General features: G+C 39.2%; 1 protein-coding gene across 5 annotated transcripts in view; it reads left to right on the top strand.

Annotated features, from left to right (window-relative positions):
• The window catches only part of FGFR2 (fibroblast growth factor receptor 2), a 150,558-nt gene that overhangs the window by 25,387 nt on the left and 108,984 nt on the right, over positions 1-16,187 (top strand). For 4 of the 5 annotated variants that reach the window (XM_015817237.2, XM_015817236.2, XM_015817235.2 and 1 more), the window contains exon 1: positions 10,522-10,653. The exons of the other annotated variant lie outside the window; for it this stretch is intronic. The gene's annotated coding sequence lies outside the window, so the exon portion shown is untranslated. Of the gene's footprint in view, positions 1-10,521; positions 10,654-16,187 lie in introns of those variants that run through there. 5 annotated transcript variants of the gene reach the window in all.

The following is a 16,187-nucleotide window of genomic DNA, read 5'->3' as shown; positions in this document are numbered from 1 at the left end:
TGTTATCTTGATTGTATTGATCTTATCAGTGGACTACTGTTGCTGGATTCTGTGCTGGGCGTGTTGCCATTTGCAGCTACTGGAAAAAAGAACAATTAATGTAAGCTGATGTAAACATTCTGCATGGCTCACAAATCTATTGTACAATCAGGGCACAACTCTTTCTCATGATATGCCAAGAATTCGCTGCTGAGAATTCCTTACAGTTGTCCAAAACTCTCTAGGAGGAGGAAAAAAAATCAAACATTTTAACTACATTAACTACATTCAAAAGGGAATATTTACAGTACAAAGGCTTTTTTGTAGATTATTTTTTTTGCAAAGTGTCAGTCTCAGATCTGTATGAGCTGGTTAAAAGCTGCCCTCAGTGAATTTTGTGGAATGTAAAATAGTTGTCAGATATCATGTGTACCCAGTTCTGGCTACCAGTCCTTTACTTTTAGACTGGATCCACATAACATGCTAAACCATAATGTGGTTCAATTTGTTTTTTCTTATTGTGGATTGTTATTCATCCAGTGAGGTTTGTAAACTATGAATTAAGACTATTCCATAATTTGAAACTTATTTATTGAAACTTATTCAACAAATCATAGTTAATTAAACCATAATACTCACGGTCTAGGTATACATATGTATTGAAGACATCCTCTTTTTAGTGAATTTTCATGCCATTTACAAACAAAGAAGGCAGTTTAATCTCTTTATCATGCACAAAATGAAAACACTGCTTCTTTTAAAGTACTGCAGTCTCTTGTAAGGTTGACTGAATGTTCTATCTAGAGTGACAATTTTTAGAACCAGATTTCTATTAGGTTGTGTATATTTGCATTTGTATCAGCAGCTGTACATAGAGATAAGTAAGTAGTAGATAAGATGATTGCATCACTAGAAATAAATATGTTCTTTCATTACATGAATGCATCAGCTGACAAATGGCATCTTTATCATAGTTGTAATGCTACTTTCTCCTACAAAAATTTCATCCTTCAAGCTAGATTATATATTGCAATGACAATATATAGATTATTCTAAATTATTATTGGGATGGGTCTACTCATGAATTCCAGCAGAAAGATTTAAAATAAACCCAGCCTGAATGGACAAGTATGAACTGGCACCAATTTGACACCCAGTTTGGAAACTACAGGGCTATGGGTTTCACGTTTGGGGATACAGATGTACCAATGTCCTTATTATGTTTGCATGTGGATGTAAAGTTAATATTCAATCCTGCTCTGCCAGGATCTTCTGTTTTATAAAGGAAGGAAGGAAGGAGATCCATTGACCAAGTAAATCTATGGATTTTAAAACTTATGGAGAAGGAAGATTGGTTTTCTTCCAGTCTCTGCCTCTTTCCCTTTTTATCCACATGCTGAGAAGCAATGTGATTTTTTTCCCTTTTGAAAGTTATGGTGCAAAGAAGTATTCAGATCCTAATTTCCCTTATTCTGTATTGATGTATCATTACCAGATTGGGGAGAAAAAAGATGTCTCAGGGGCTGCTTAAGCAGCTACTCAAGACATTTTAGAAAGGGGGAAGAAACAGAAAGATAATACTGCTCAGCTGGAGGTGGAGGGTTTCTGAATACGTGCTTTGTCTGTCTTTCTTTGGCTGGAAACCAGGAGCTGTTGTTCCTGTTTCAGTTCAAACTGTCCCCTTTAGCTCTTGATGGCTTTACTGCCCTCACTGCTGAACCTCAACAGATTGGGGCTTATTTACCTATTCACACTCTACTGTGGAACCTCATTAATAGGCTTATTAGCCACACCATTCATGCGCAGGAGAAGGATTGACAAAAAAGGATTGTGGCCATTTTTTAGAAGAAGATGAGAATGATGATGGTAATGGCGATTAAAGAAATGTAAAGAGGTTATTCTTTTATTCAGCAATGTAACTGGCAGGAAAAAGTTTTCTGAGATCACTGGAAGTTTAAAAATGATAACTTTTTTTTTAAAAAAAAATAACAAACCTGTTTCTGCTTTTCTTCAACTGAGAGACTTGTGGTGACCCAACCTGAAAATCAGCTCATTGCAATAAATAGGTGCTATTGATCAACAGAGAAAATTGCTTCTAGATGCCATGGAAGAAAAAGCTTATATTTTGTCATCTTTTATGGAATATTTCTTTTTCGAAGGAGGCAAAATTATTGAACTGGAAAAAGTTACTGTTTCTTCTTGCATTTACTTTAAGCTGAGAATGTTTTGCAAAGGTTTTTAAGGAATAAGAAAAGAGATGTTTGAAGGTGAAATCGGAATCTTGTCCAAATGTTATACTTACAGGTACAAGGATACAGTTATAAAACTGCAGAGGAGTAATTTTTATTTCTACTTGGAAACTGTTTCTGGACATTGTGCTTGAGGTGCAAAAAAAATGAAACTTTGATTTTGGATTTTACCGATTAGATAGATTTGTAGTTATAGAAATGGCTAGTTTAAACTATTAGGTAAAAATAAAAAAGCTGAGGTGTGATGTTAATGTCTTACTCTAGGCCACCAAAGAGAATTGGAAGTCAATGGCTTTTCTTTCTTTGTCCTCTTCTTCTCCTCAATTTTCCCTTCCTTATTTTTCCTACTATTTGCTTTGGTACTTTTTTGTTACTATATAAACTAATAAAATTGTTAAACTAAAGTAATTTCAGATTGCAGAGGAGTAATTTCTCTGAATAGGACTATACAAAGTTGCAAATGATACATGCAAATTTAATATTTTTTTTAAAAAAATATCCCAGCTGCAAGAATAGAAAATCAAGGACAAAGAATCTTAGCTTTAGTTCAATTATAAGCAAAGAAATGTTGTTTTAATTATAATTTAATTATATTAAATATAATTTAATTATATTAAATATAATTTAGTTATATTAATGTAATTTAATTATATTAAATTATATGCATATCCCTCATAAGTGAACTGAAACGAGAAAAAATAAATTTTGTTGAGGTTGCTATTATTTAACATATAATAGAAAATGTACATTTGTACTAACTAGGCAGTTTATTTTACTTGATTCATGACCAATATTGACATTTTTATTATTTATATTGCAGTATTTACTCAAGACTTTCTATGGCTCTAATGAAATTTATAGTGTATTGCTGGTATTTTAATCAAAGAATAGTTTTTAAACAAGAGTAGAATTTAAGTTAGTAGTGACAAGATTATAAGGACTTTTTTTTAAAATGAATATTTCCTTTCATATCTCTTGAAGAAGAAATATTTTCTGAACAATCCAAGGAATTTGTAATCTTCCCACCTATGTTTATTTTATTTCCCATTCATTCAACTTTGCTGTTGGATAGATATTTTTCTCCAGTCAAGGTAATAAGCAGTGCCAATGCATTGGAAGATTGCCAGCAGCAAGCGAGTCACTAACCTGTATTTTAATATTGTTCTAAAAGATGAACCATATCAGTAAAGCAAATGATGTAATCCTTCCTAATAGAAAACAGCTCCTGTTTGGAAAGCAAGGTTTATGTGAGAAGGAATCCTTGGTAGTTCAGCTCATGGGACTGTTAACTTGCAAACATTTCAGATCAGGATGGGAAGAAGTCAAGAGTTAATGGCTCCTGTATTACTATCCTGGGATATGAATTGGCTTCATATTATCCCCTGCAGGATGACTGCTTTTCTTCATTCTTCATGATTATTGTCAGAAGTTCTCATATTCTTATGAATGTGTTCAGGTTCAGATTAGTACATTCTGTTTCCAAATGCTAAACACTCATGTGACTATCTAAGAAGAACGTAGACCTTACAGCTCTCCATGTGATCTAAACATGTAATTGTAAAAAAATAGATAAATTTCATTATGACAGTATTGTTTTTCCCCTTCTTTTAAATTGTCTTCCCTTCCCTTATCCCATTTCTTTTTTGCGTCTATTTTAAAATGTTAGCTTGCATGACTTAGTTTTTTTAAAGATATACTTTAGTGCAAATTGTTTGAGCAATAGGCACAAATTCTGCTTTGCTGTTTTATTTCCATTTGATTTAAATTTGTGAAGAAAATATATAAAATGATATTAATCTCGGCAATGCAATCTGGACTCTAGTAAAAAAAATGGGTAAAGGTCAGGAACACAGAGAGTCAAAGGCAGGAAGGGCATCCAATTGTAACTAGAGCTCTCCGTGGCTTGGATTGAATGTATAAATATAAGACTTTTCCTATTCATGCTTACCCAACGTGGAATAGCACATTATTAGTGCTTTCTGAAAAATTGCCTGATCATGTTTCCCACATATGAGGGTCGTTATAGCAGAAAAGCAGGCAGAGCAATGTGATAAAACATGCCATCAGTTTAGAGTCTTTGCACTGCCACAAGAGACCAGAGTCCAGCCCTACTTGAATTCTATTGTCCCTTATCTAATACCGATTTAGTTGATTTCAACAAATTGTTTATTGAACATGCTTCAGCCTACACAAATAGTTCTGATTCTTTGTGCCTGCAAGGGAGGATCAACATCAAAATGGTGGGTGTGACCAGGCAATCAAAACTACATCCCTTTTTATATAATCTATGAAGTATGTGTCATACATTTAAAAAGCTGGGGCTTCATCACCTAGTCACACTCCTCATTTTGATGCCATGGATCTCTCCTTGTGAATGGCCCTGCAAGGAACTTTGGTGCTTTGCCTATAAATAGAGATAATTCTCAATAATAGCTGAATTTTATATTTTGAAAGAATAAGGATCAACTGACATTGGTTTCTTCGTCCCATCCCAAAATTCTAAGGAAAAGCCTAAGCCCAACCTGAACCATTGTTCTGAAATGTCAAATTCCACATGTTATGTTAAAACAGCCTCTCTTGTTCTAACCCAAGCTAGGGTTTATCTTCTCTTATTTTTTTTCCTCTTCTTTAATTAAAAGTGCTTAAATTCTTCTGACTGAGAATTGTCCATAATTACATTTTGAAACAAATGAGTCACACAGTTTTGTTGATTTATAGTTCATAGGAATGGGAGGTGATAACTGGTTTGAACCCATGATTGTGAAACGTGTTTTCTGAACTTGTTGATGCCTTGCATATGTTGTTCAGTACTGGCGGAAGGGAGGAATAGTAAGAACTGAATGTAGGTGTAGGAGAATGAAAGTCTTCGTAGGATTGCACACTAAGAATAGGGAGTCCTCAACAGAATGGGCACCACTGTCTATGGGTCAGATTCATGTCCTGTTGGCTCTTGATCATGGCATTCTTCTGGTCTGCCTGCAACCTTTGGGAGTTGGAGACACTGCAGTACACTGTAGTTGGACTGAAATGGACATTTTGTAGATGTCTATAGCCTATAAAAACCTGGATGGCTAGGAACCCAAACTTCATAAGATGGAGTTTACTATACATTAGTAAACTCATCAGTTTACATTTTGTCTGTAGTAGCTCTTGATGGGGGTCATCCTCTCACAGGAGCATTGCAGATGGAGGCAGTGGCCAGGAAGTATGTTGCAGACCTTCATTGCTGGATCTATTGAAGACTAGACCAGAATGCCCCAATTTTTGTAATTCATACCCAGATCTCCTTGCAACTGGATTACAGTAATGTACTCTAAGTGGGGCTCCCTTTGAGGATGATTGAGATGCTACAGCCCGGAACAAACTACAGTGGTAGAACATTAATTGGGAAGATCCATAGTGCATATAAATACTGCAGTTGTTGCACTGTTTGCCATTAAGCTTCTGGGCCAATTCACAGTGTTGTTCATTACCTATAAAGTTCTACAAGAAGTGATATCCTTGCCAACTACAGTTCTTCCCATCCCATTCAAATACTGAGGGAGGTCAAGGAGGCTTGAAGTTAGAATTCAAATTCCTCTCCTCCCCAAAAAAGTTATGGAGCTTGCACGCCAGGAGGTATGACTATCTTCTCCTCCTTTCATTCTGAAAAGCCCTCTCAGATGGACTTTGAGACCCTAAAATTAATTATTAATGTAATATTGTATTAAATCTTTCCTCACCCAATGCCACTTGTGGCCCAGAAGGGCCTTCGCTATACAAAGTTGGTAAATTTACAGCTATTTGAAACTGCATGGCTTTTCTATTAATTCATAAATGAAAACAATCATTTTAGCCTTTATACATTGCCTAAGATGAAGATATAAACCCAATCTCAGTCGTAAACTCTCTATTTATATTTAGCTAAAACCTTTTCAGCACAATCTAGAAATAAGTAAATCATCAACAACTGGTAAAATAAAAATCTTGTCTTTTTTTTTTAAATAAAAAGCAATGCATGTTGCATATCCATAAAATATTGCATTGATTTATGTGACATTTGTGTCCTATTTCTCTTTGATAATAATAATTTATCGGAGCAAAATTCTTTCTGGCTTTCCAAAATAAAAATCTGAATTTCTTTTATACAGCTACTCTTCAGTTTTAAATAGTGCTATCCACATAAATCCATTGCTGCCCCAGTGCCTTCCTTGTGCAGTTTTTTTTTACTGTTGTGCATATCTGTCCCAGAGTTCATTGTTGTTTTCCCTAGGTAGAAATGAATAGAAAATCAATAACACTGGGCGTAGCCCTACCATGAGATACAGTGAGTCAGGCACATGGGCAGAAATTACTGAATAAAATTGGCAATTTCTCCTGAGCTTATCCAACCCCAGCGGTTCCTCTTTAGTTTGGGGCAATAAAACTATGAATGCCAATCAGCCTTATACCCCTTTGTTGCCATCAGATGGAAAAGAGCATTCAGAACACTTACATCGATTGTGTTGCCAGTCCATGTTGCTTTTGAACATGCAATGGAGGAGAATCTTTTTGACTCTTGCAGTTTTGGCCACCTTTATGTTAACATTACTGATACCTTTATGCATTCATATTTTTTTCCTCTGGTAATATTTTAGCAATGTGGAGAGAGAGAAAAGAAAAGTTTTGTTTTTCCTGAGTTTTCTTCTGATTCCTTCCTCTAAGTTTTCCAAGGAAAACTTAGAAAAGGTTGAATATCTCCCCTAATATGTCTTCAGTGACCTTTGTGCTTGCTATTGGTACTTACTAAAAAGGATTCAGAAAAGACTGTCTTCCCAAAATGTGAAATTGAGGCTACTTTCCATAAGGCCACTAGCTTCCCCCCCCCAAATAATTGGAAGAAGTTTCAGCTACCACACAGCATTCACTAAATGCCCTTTCCTTTCCCCCATTAGCTAACTAGTGTGTGTGTGTTTTTTCAATCATGAAGAGTGCTAAAAAAAAAAGGTAATTAGCTCTTATGCAGTAAGGCAAACAGATAGCCTTCACAAAACCAGACTGTGTGGAAGAATACAAAGCCACCTTCAGCAGGACTGGAAACCCTGGGGGGAAATGATATCTCTTTGCTTTTTTACTTTAGAAAAGGGGGGAGGGATTCAGGAAGAGTCAAGATGAGTTGGGAGCCAATGGGGAACTGATAACCTCATCATTCTAGAGGAAAAGTATGAAAATGATCTGTAACGGTATGTGAGAATGACCTTGGTAAGCAGGGAGGGAAGACCTGCAGCCTGATCAATCTGATATCAGTTTGTTATGATCCGATAACAAAATCTGAGCCTGTAGGAGGGTAGTGGGGAGTAGATTCCTAGCTTTTGGGAGCATAAAAGTAAGAGGTGGAAGGGGTATTTTCAGATTTTCAAGATTTTGTTGATGTAACCTTACACTAATGATAGAGTTTATTCTATATTCACAGTTGTGCTTCTTGCCAGGACTATCTCGAAAGTCTGTCAAGATTTTTTCTCTCTCTATTACTTCTAAACAACAATGTAGCCAACTTGTGAAGTGAATTGATCCAGTTTGCAAAGATAATTGGAAGTCCATAGCTTTGTGGAAATTGACGCATTACATGCCAAATGTGTACCTCCTGTATACATGCCCTCAGGAGCACATTCTACTGAGCTTCCCAATGAGAAAATGATACAGATATAGGACTGTGGCTTACAATCTGCGTAAGAATTTTGTTTCCTCTGGCACATCTATCTTTCCATTAAAAAACTGTAGAAATAAAGTGGGAGAATAGGTGGCTAAGAATCCTGCCTGGGGACAGTGACTGGTTAGTTTCCTTTATGTAAATATTTATAGAATTTTCCAGGGCATTTTTTGTCATAGAACGCCCAGAACGGAGTTCCAGCACCTTTTTGGGATGGAACCTTGTAGGGTAGGCAAGGCGGGTTGTATGACATGTGTGAGTTCCAGCACTTTTTTTTTTTTTTTTTACAAAAAAAGCACTGGAATTTTCATTGATTATGTCCCATCAAGTTATTATTGACTCTTAGTCACCACATAGATTTTCTCCATGACTTTTAGTCCCTAACTCAGCCTTTCAGATCTTCTATCAGGGCATTCATCGCCATTGTAACTGTGTCCATCCAACTTGCTGCTGGCTATTCTCTTCTTCTCTTCCACTTTTCCCAGAATTAAAGCCTGCCTTAGAGAACTAGAGCTTAATCTAATGCCTCTGTAGTAGGACAATTTTTACCTGGTCATTTGTGCCTTGAATGAGAACTCCACGTTGATTTGTTCAATTATCCTTTTTCCCCCTCCATGGCTGTGTCCATGGTATTCTCTTTTCCAACAGAAAAATTCAAAGGTGTCAATACTCTCCCTATCCTACTTCTTCAGAACCAAACATACACTTCCACAGAGTGTCACGGAGAATACCATGTTTTTCAAGGTTCTACTCTTTCTAGATAATTTATAGAATAAAAATATTTTATGTTGGTTATTTTAGTTAATAATGAAGGTGCCTAAAATGACAAAAAGCAAGTCTGATTTCAATTTTTTTTCAGTTCCTATGATAGGATACACAACAGTTGTGTATGACTGACATATAGAATATTGTCTAATATTTGACTACCAGGGTTCCAGTCTTGTTCATGAGAGATTGACAGGGCAACCAGAAAAAAAATATCCAGACTGACTACCTCTTGCCTTGGTGTCAGCGAGCATCATCTTAAGCCTCCTCCCCCCCAAATTGAAGCATTATCATCACAATTGTCCCAAAGGTGTTTTTTTCAAAAGGCAACTGTATTTGTTTTTCCTTGAAGATGTTTCACCTGTCATCCAAGAAGCTTCTTCATTTCTGACTGAAGAAGCTTCTTGGAGTAGAGTAGAGTAGAGTAGAGCAGAGCAGAGCAGAGTAGAATCTGGAAGGGACCTTGGAGGTCTTCTAGTCCAGCCCCCTGCTCAAGCAGGAGAACCTATACCATCTCAGAGAAGTGACTGTCCAGTCTCTTCTTAAAAACCTCCAGTGATGGAGAGCCCACGATTTCTGAAGGCAAGGTGTTCCACTGATTAATTGCCCTCACTATTAGGAAGTTTCTCCTTAATTCCAGGTTGCTTCTCTCTGATCAGTTTCCAACCATTGTTTCTTGCCCTGCCCTCTGGTGCCTTGGTGAATAACGTGACCCCCCCCTCTTCTTGGTGGCAGCCCCTCCAATACTGGAATACTACTATCACGTCAACCCTGTTTCTTCTTTTCTTTAGAGTAGCCAAACCCAAAGAAAAAACAAAGTCCAATTGCCTTTCTGGGGAAGAAAAAAAAAAAAAAAGCATCTTTGAGACAACCACGCTCTGGATGGCTGAAAAATCTCCATAGACAAAACATCGAAATCATTCCGTGTTATTCCACATAGTGCAGACTATTTGACTGTTAACTCTCTCCCCCGCCCCACACACCATAGTTTTTAGGCGGTAAGAATCGGCAAAAAAAAAAAATTGGGTGGGTGTCTGCGTGAGTTAAAAAAAAAGAAAAAAGAGAGGGTGTGTGTCTTTTTCTCCCCCCACGGCTGTTTTTGTGGTGCCGCTTGGAGGCGTTTTCCCCACGGGGCGCTCCTTTAAAGTTGCGGGGAGAAAGCGAGAGCGAACCCGAGTTTTCTCGTCAACGTCTATGAAGCGCGAGGGGGAAATTGCTGCGCCGCTCGTGATTGGCAGAGGAACCGTCCAGGAAATGGCTCAGGTTTCAACTTCGGGGGCGTGACCAAGCGAAGCAGGGGAGGAGAGGGAGAAAAAGGGGGTTGTGGAGTTGATAAAGCTTTAGAGTTTGGTGGCGAGAGGATTCTGAATGGATCCCGAGCGATCGGGACTCGAAACATCTCTATTACCTCCTGGCTTTTGAAAGAGGAAGAAAAGTTTGGGCATAAACGGCCGTATTCTTCTCCTCCGTCTGGATCCTGGAGTGAAGCGCGGAGAACAACGAGGAAAAAAAAAAGTTTTTTTTTTGTTTTTTTTTGATACTCTGCTTTTCGTCTCTCCCTCTCCCTCGCTCTCGTGACTGTTTTAAAATTTAATTCTTTTTTGTCTTTTTTTTTTTTAAAAAAAAAAAACCCCTTAAACGCTCCTACCACCCCCTTCCACCGTCTGCCCCGCAGACTTTTGGAGTGGGGGAAAGAAGGGAAGGGGTTGAGGCGCGGGGATGGAGGTGGTCGCCGCCGAGTCCCCCCGCCCGGGTTTGGGACTTCGGACCGACGTCTTAGAGCGCCGGAGCGTGGAATAAAGTCGGAGGCGATTGTTGTGGGGTTGCATTTTTTTTTTTTTGGTTGGGTTTTTTTGTGTGTGTGTGTGCAAAAGGTTGTTTCTGTCTCCCGCTCCTCCTCCGGAAAGCCTGTCTTCATCGCTGCGTCCGTCCAGTACACACGCCTGGGCAAGGGAATAAGCGGATCGTTTCCTCGGAGCCTTTTCATATAAGGTAATTGGACCAGGCTTGGCTGGTAGATGAGAGGCGCACAGCGGCCGGGGGAGGGGAGGCGGAGAAGACGGGGGGGTGTCGGGGGGTCGGCTGGGCAAGACGGCGTAATCCCTGGCTTTCCAAGCTCGGAAAGAGCACGGATCCCTCCAACTCTTTCTTGCTAAGCTCCCCTCACCCCGCTTCCCAACTTTGCCCTTGGGGAAAGGGGAATTTGCAACGCGCGGGGTTGTTGGTCAAAATTTGCAAGACGGTACATAGTTGTGCTTTTTCTTCCCGGAGCGGGGAAGGGTGGGGGTGAGGGGGGGGGTGGGCATCCGGAGCAGTGTCATTCCAAAGTTTGGCAGTTTTGTCAAGTTGGTTTTTTTTTTTAAAATGAGTTCTTTAGCTTGGGTGGGTGAAATTGGCTAAACCAGGTGCAGCCCTACCCGCCGGGGCCCTTGGGTGGGCTGAGCTGGCGCCCCCAGTTTTGATCCGTCTGACGTGATGGAGTGGAGGTGCTGCTTCTTTGGAAGAGCCGCCTTCGGTTTCTGACAGGTTCCTTCTTCCCTCTCCCTCCTTCCCCCCCCACGCCCCCTCCCCCGCCTAGTAAAGCTGTTTTAATCCCTTTCTAAACGGCGCTTGTCCTGAACGAGGTTTCACGATGATGTGGTTTGCGTGGAAGAGTTTCCGAGGAAGTTAAAAAAAAAATTGCCAGGCGTACTGAATTCGGCGGAATCGAACTCAGGGTGGGGGAAACGAACGTCTGGATGCGCGCTTTTTGCTGCTTCCCCGGTTTCTACAGCAGTTCGAACTAGAATCTTTCTTGGTTCTCTGCCTTTTCAGGGTGGATGCAAAAATCCTGTCCGATCTTTCTACCCTTTACCTTAGCAGCCCTTGAATCTGAAAAGCCCCATTATGCGAACTCCTAATCTTCATAGCGTTAGAGTTTTCCCTCTGAAGGGTCCTTGGTGCTCTCTGAGCTTGCTTGTTTTCTTGCAGACTAGTTCTAGTTCTAGCATTGATGATGTTACCTAGTTTGGGTAATGAAACGTCTGCAAGAAAACAAGCAAGCTCAGAGAGCACCCAGGACCCCTCCTGTCAACCCCGAGCTACCAATATTCTTCTTTATTAGTTTTCTCTCTGCTAAGTATATCCTAAAACCTGTTGTAGTAATACCTCCTGTAACTGTGGCTTAATTAAATTCCTAAAACTCGTTCCAACCCTGGTTTAACAGAGAATGTTGGAAGTGCAAATACACATTTTAGCCTATGCCAAGTTCTTCCCTGCCCCCCACTCCAATTTATGAGTGGCCTCAAGGGACAGAATCTCAAGTTCTCCCTGGAAGAATTTTACAATGAGGTTTGAGCTCCCGGCATCATGTTTTTAAAATGCTGAAGACCCATCCTGATCCCTCTGATAATGTTCCAGATAATGAAATATGCACGGCATGTTGTAGTAAAAAAAACCCCAATAATAATACATTGCCAATTATCATGGTTGAAACAGGATCTGAATTGTAGAGCTCCAATTTGCTTGGCATAATGTTAAAGGACTTTGCTTTGAAGAGAAGGGATTTGAGAGGAAAAAGTGGCCATGGCTTCTGCGGAGCAAGTGGCTGCATCAAATTACACGAGCTCTGCATATGTCATACTTACATGTTCCGTAAATTCTTTCACTTATTGCACAGAAGAAAGACTCAACTAGGAAAAATGATAACACATGGAATCCTTTAGTGAATGCTGCAACAGTATGTGTATCAAGAGCAAAGATTTACATGGACTTAGTGGAAACGTGATGTAGTACTAATGCAAACCAAAAGTTCAAGAATTTATCCTTGAAAATCTTTACTATTTTAGGACTCTCCCCTTTTCTTCCTTTTGGTTACATTTTAGAATTTAAGGAGAGAAAGAGGGTGAGGGAGAGAGAGAGAGAGAGAGAGAGAGAGAGAGAGAGAGAGAGCCTCTGTCTTACCCAATTGCTGATATTTCAATATATAAAAATGTCCTTTCAAATAATGGGCCATTATTTGGTTGGTATGAAGCACCCTCGAATTTCAAACCTCATTGTCTTCCTTGTACAAATCCCTGTAAATCTTCTACTTGCCTTTACTCATTTTCATTTGAAAAGCCTGTTTGGTTTGAATAGGCAGCCTCAGTACTCTTTTGGAATGTCAATTAAAATGCAGATTTTTCTCTCTGATCCATAGACCTCTTGGGAGACACACAGGCTAGTCCTGCGGGTGGAGGTGGGAAAGTGACTGAAAAGAATTTGGACAATGCAAAACTATTGACGCTGCTGGGCTGTTTTCCCAAATAACCTTCCAGAATTAATGTTTAATAGTTGATCACTTTGAAGATTATAAGGCAGAAAGGGAGAGGGGCCCTGCTCTCCCCATGGCAATCAGCTCCAGTGTCCCATCAATTAATTGCTACCCAGTTAATTGGTTATGTGGCACTGATACATCAATGCACATATTTTACTGCACACTTAATGCCCAATAGGATAGATAGGCTGGCATATTGATTTAGACAACATACTGTCTACAAATTACAACCACTCTGGGGACTGATAAACATCACACACATAACAATGGGATGAGATTAAAATGAATACTTTGGCTTCAATTTAATTACTGCCAATCTAGAACAAGTACTACTTGTTTGCTTGTGTTTTTTAAAAAAAGAAAAAAAATGCAGAGCTTACAGCTTTAAGAAATTTGGTATGACTCCTGGCCCTGGGCTGTTTCCCCCCCCCCCCACTGCTTGTCACTTTGGAAAAACTCTTTGGGCAGGTATGTGAGAAGGTAAAAATTGACTTGATGAGCGGGGTGGCAAGGTGAGCCATCAATCATGGGTGGCTAACAACTCCGCCCAGTATACGGCTGAGAGGAGAGACAGAGTTCCCTTTCAGAAGGAAAAATAAACACCATGTGAGGCTTTTGCTCAGCCTTAGACTCCAAAAGGGATTATGCTATTGTAGTCAGGAAGCCAGAATTGTGAGGGCCAAAAAAGCATGCTGAGGCTGTATTCCAAACATTGGGATGGAGGTCCGTAATTACTCAGGATAGTCAGTCTCGTTGTAAGATCATTTAGTAGCAGTGCCAGCAAGGTGGGTTGGATAAATAGTTTGGTTTTGTTTTTTCACCTGGGCCTTCTTCAAGATAGGCCCATCCGCTTTGGGAGATGGGAGGGGGAGGTACTAAGCTGTGTTGGAAAAAGAGTGATGTAGTTAAATCTGACTTTGATATGAATTTAAGAAGGAATCATTGCTTCTAATGTCTGGAGAACGAAAAGCTGCTTTTGTTAAGAGAAAAAGAGTAATTGAAACTAGGCTTATCTTAGATGACACTGGGACTGCTAAGAGATGTTTGTAGAACCACTGATTCCCAGAATTGGAAAGGACTGTTTAGAGTCCATCAAGTCTTACTCCCTGCTCTGGACAGCAATCCAAATCAAAGCATCCCCAACAGATGGCTCTCCAACCTTGTTTCAACAAATTGCTCTAACTGATAGGGGTGGGGGTTCTTTCTAGCATTCAAACAGAATCTGCCTACCTATAATTTAAATCCATTATTCTGTGTTTTCACTGTCTGTCTGCATGTGTGTTAGAGAGAACGTGTTGACTTTTTTTTATATTTCCAGGAACTTGAAGAATGCTATTCTAATTATTTCTTGCATTTGTACTAGACTCTATCTTTCTATTTTGACAAGCACTCAAGGCAGGTACCATCTTTCTCCAACCTGAACATGCCTAATTCCTTCAGTATTTCTCTTCGTAGGGTATAGGTGCCTTGATTCTTGCTTTCTTTGTTCCTCATTGCATTGCCTGAATTTGTCCCAGTTCAGAAAGTGTGCTCAGAATTGGACAAAGTACTTAAAAGTAAGGCCTGACCTATGCAGAATAAACTCACCCATCTCTCAAGTTCTGCAGAACATATAATATAGAACACTCATTGTTGCAATGACTTGCACTCTTGATTTCCACTGGGTTCAATACCTTGTTTCTTCTTAGCAAGACCATGTTAAAAACTGCAGGTGCTGGAAGTGTTTAGAAGATTTTTTTTTACACAGAAGGCAACTCTGCATGTCAATTGTTGGCTATAACCAACATACAACTGCAGAGGTTAAATTGCTTCCTATATCCTTTTTGTGGTACACTACATATTTCCTAAATTTCTTTATGCTTGGAGAACTTTATGCCTGGAGAGACTGATTCAGTCTCATCAGGCTAGAAACAAGACTGTGAGTTCCAGTCCCATCTTCGTCAGCTGGGTGATTTTGGGCTAGTCACTCTCTCTCCCCCCAATCCACCTCAAAGCATAGGAGGCGGAAAGAGGCTTAGGTATGTTCAACATTCTGAGTTATTTATAACAATAATAAAGGCTTGATATAAAATAAATGAAAAAATAAATAAGAACAGTTCATGAAAAAAGAACTCTGTCATATCTCTGTTTACCCAAGCATATTGGAAAAGATAAAAAGAATGGAATGCTGATGCTGCTTCTGATTTATGAAGATCCTCTTGCAGGATTCAGGTCTAAAGTACTACATCAGCAATCAAGATTCAATGTATTTCTTCCTTTGAGAATATAACACAGCTTTCCGCCAATCAGATGCCTTTCAAATTACAACTCTTATCATCTGTAGCCAAACTGAGTGAATGGGGGTTATAGGCACCATTCAATACATTTATAGACACCAGGTTGGGGAAGAGTTGGTATGAAAGGAAAACTGATAACACAGTTTCGACCAATGTGTGAGAAACTTCATCAAGATTTTGTTTCTATTTATTTGTTCTTTCTTCTGTTCCCTTTATTGATGAAAGCTCCAGTGCTTTCCTTTTGTGCCCAGAATTATTTTACAATTGTATTTATTTCATTTGTAGTGTAAAAATGATTGAAATAGGAAAAGAGGCAAGATGAAATAGCATTTAATCTTCCTGGTAGCATAAGATAAGATGTTAATTGCAATATAACTGTGAGGAAGATTATCATGAAAGACTACAGCCAAGTAATTTAATGGCTAAGCAAAGGTTTGAAGTATTGCTTTAGCGAGTCCAGTGTTAATCCTGTTCCTGAGCCCTTTATACGCATCACCTCAAATAATGTTTATTTACTTACTGTCTTGTAAGTTAGGCCAATACAGATAGTTCTCGACTTAGAACAGTTTTTAGTGACCATTCTAAGTTACAATGGCACTGGAAAAAGTGACGTTTGACAATTTTTCACATTTACAATCGTTGCAGCATCTCCATGGTCATGTAATCAAAATTCAGATGCTTGGCAACTGGCTCATATTTATGGCGGTTGCAGTGTCCTGGGGTCACGTGATCCCCTTTTGTGACCTTCTGACAAGCAAAGTCAATGGGGAAGCCAGATTCACTTCACGACCGTGTTACTAACTTAACAGTTTCAGTGAGCCACTTAGCAACTGTGGCAAGAATGATTGTAAAATGGGCCAAAACCCACTTAACAAATGTCTCACTTAGCAACATAAATGTTGGGCTCAATTGTGGTCGTAAGTTGAGGACTACCTATATTTTGATTTCCATTGTAT

Source organism: Protobothrops mucrosquamatus, unplaced genomic scaffold (assembly GCF_001527695.2).
Source record: "Protobothrops mucrosquamatus isolate PMUCROS unplaced genomic scaffold, P.Mucros_1.0 scaffold566, whole genome shotgun sequence".
Classification (NCBI taxonomy): domain Eukaryota; kingdom Metazoa; phylum Chordata; class Lepidosauria; order Squamata; family Viperidae; genus Protobothrops; species Protobothrops mucrosquamatus.
The sequence above is the reverse complement of the archived record's forward strand: the minus strand, read 5'-3'. Positions and strand labels throughout refer to the sequence as shown.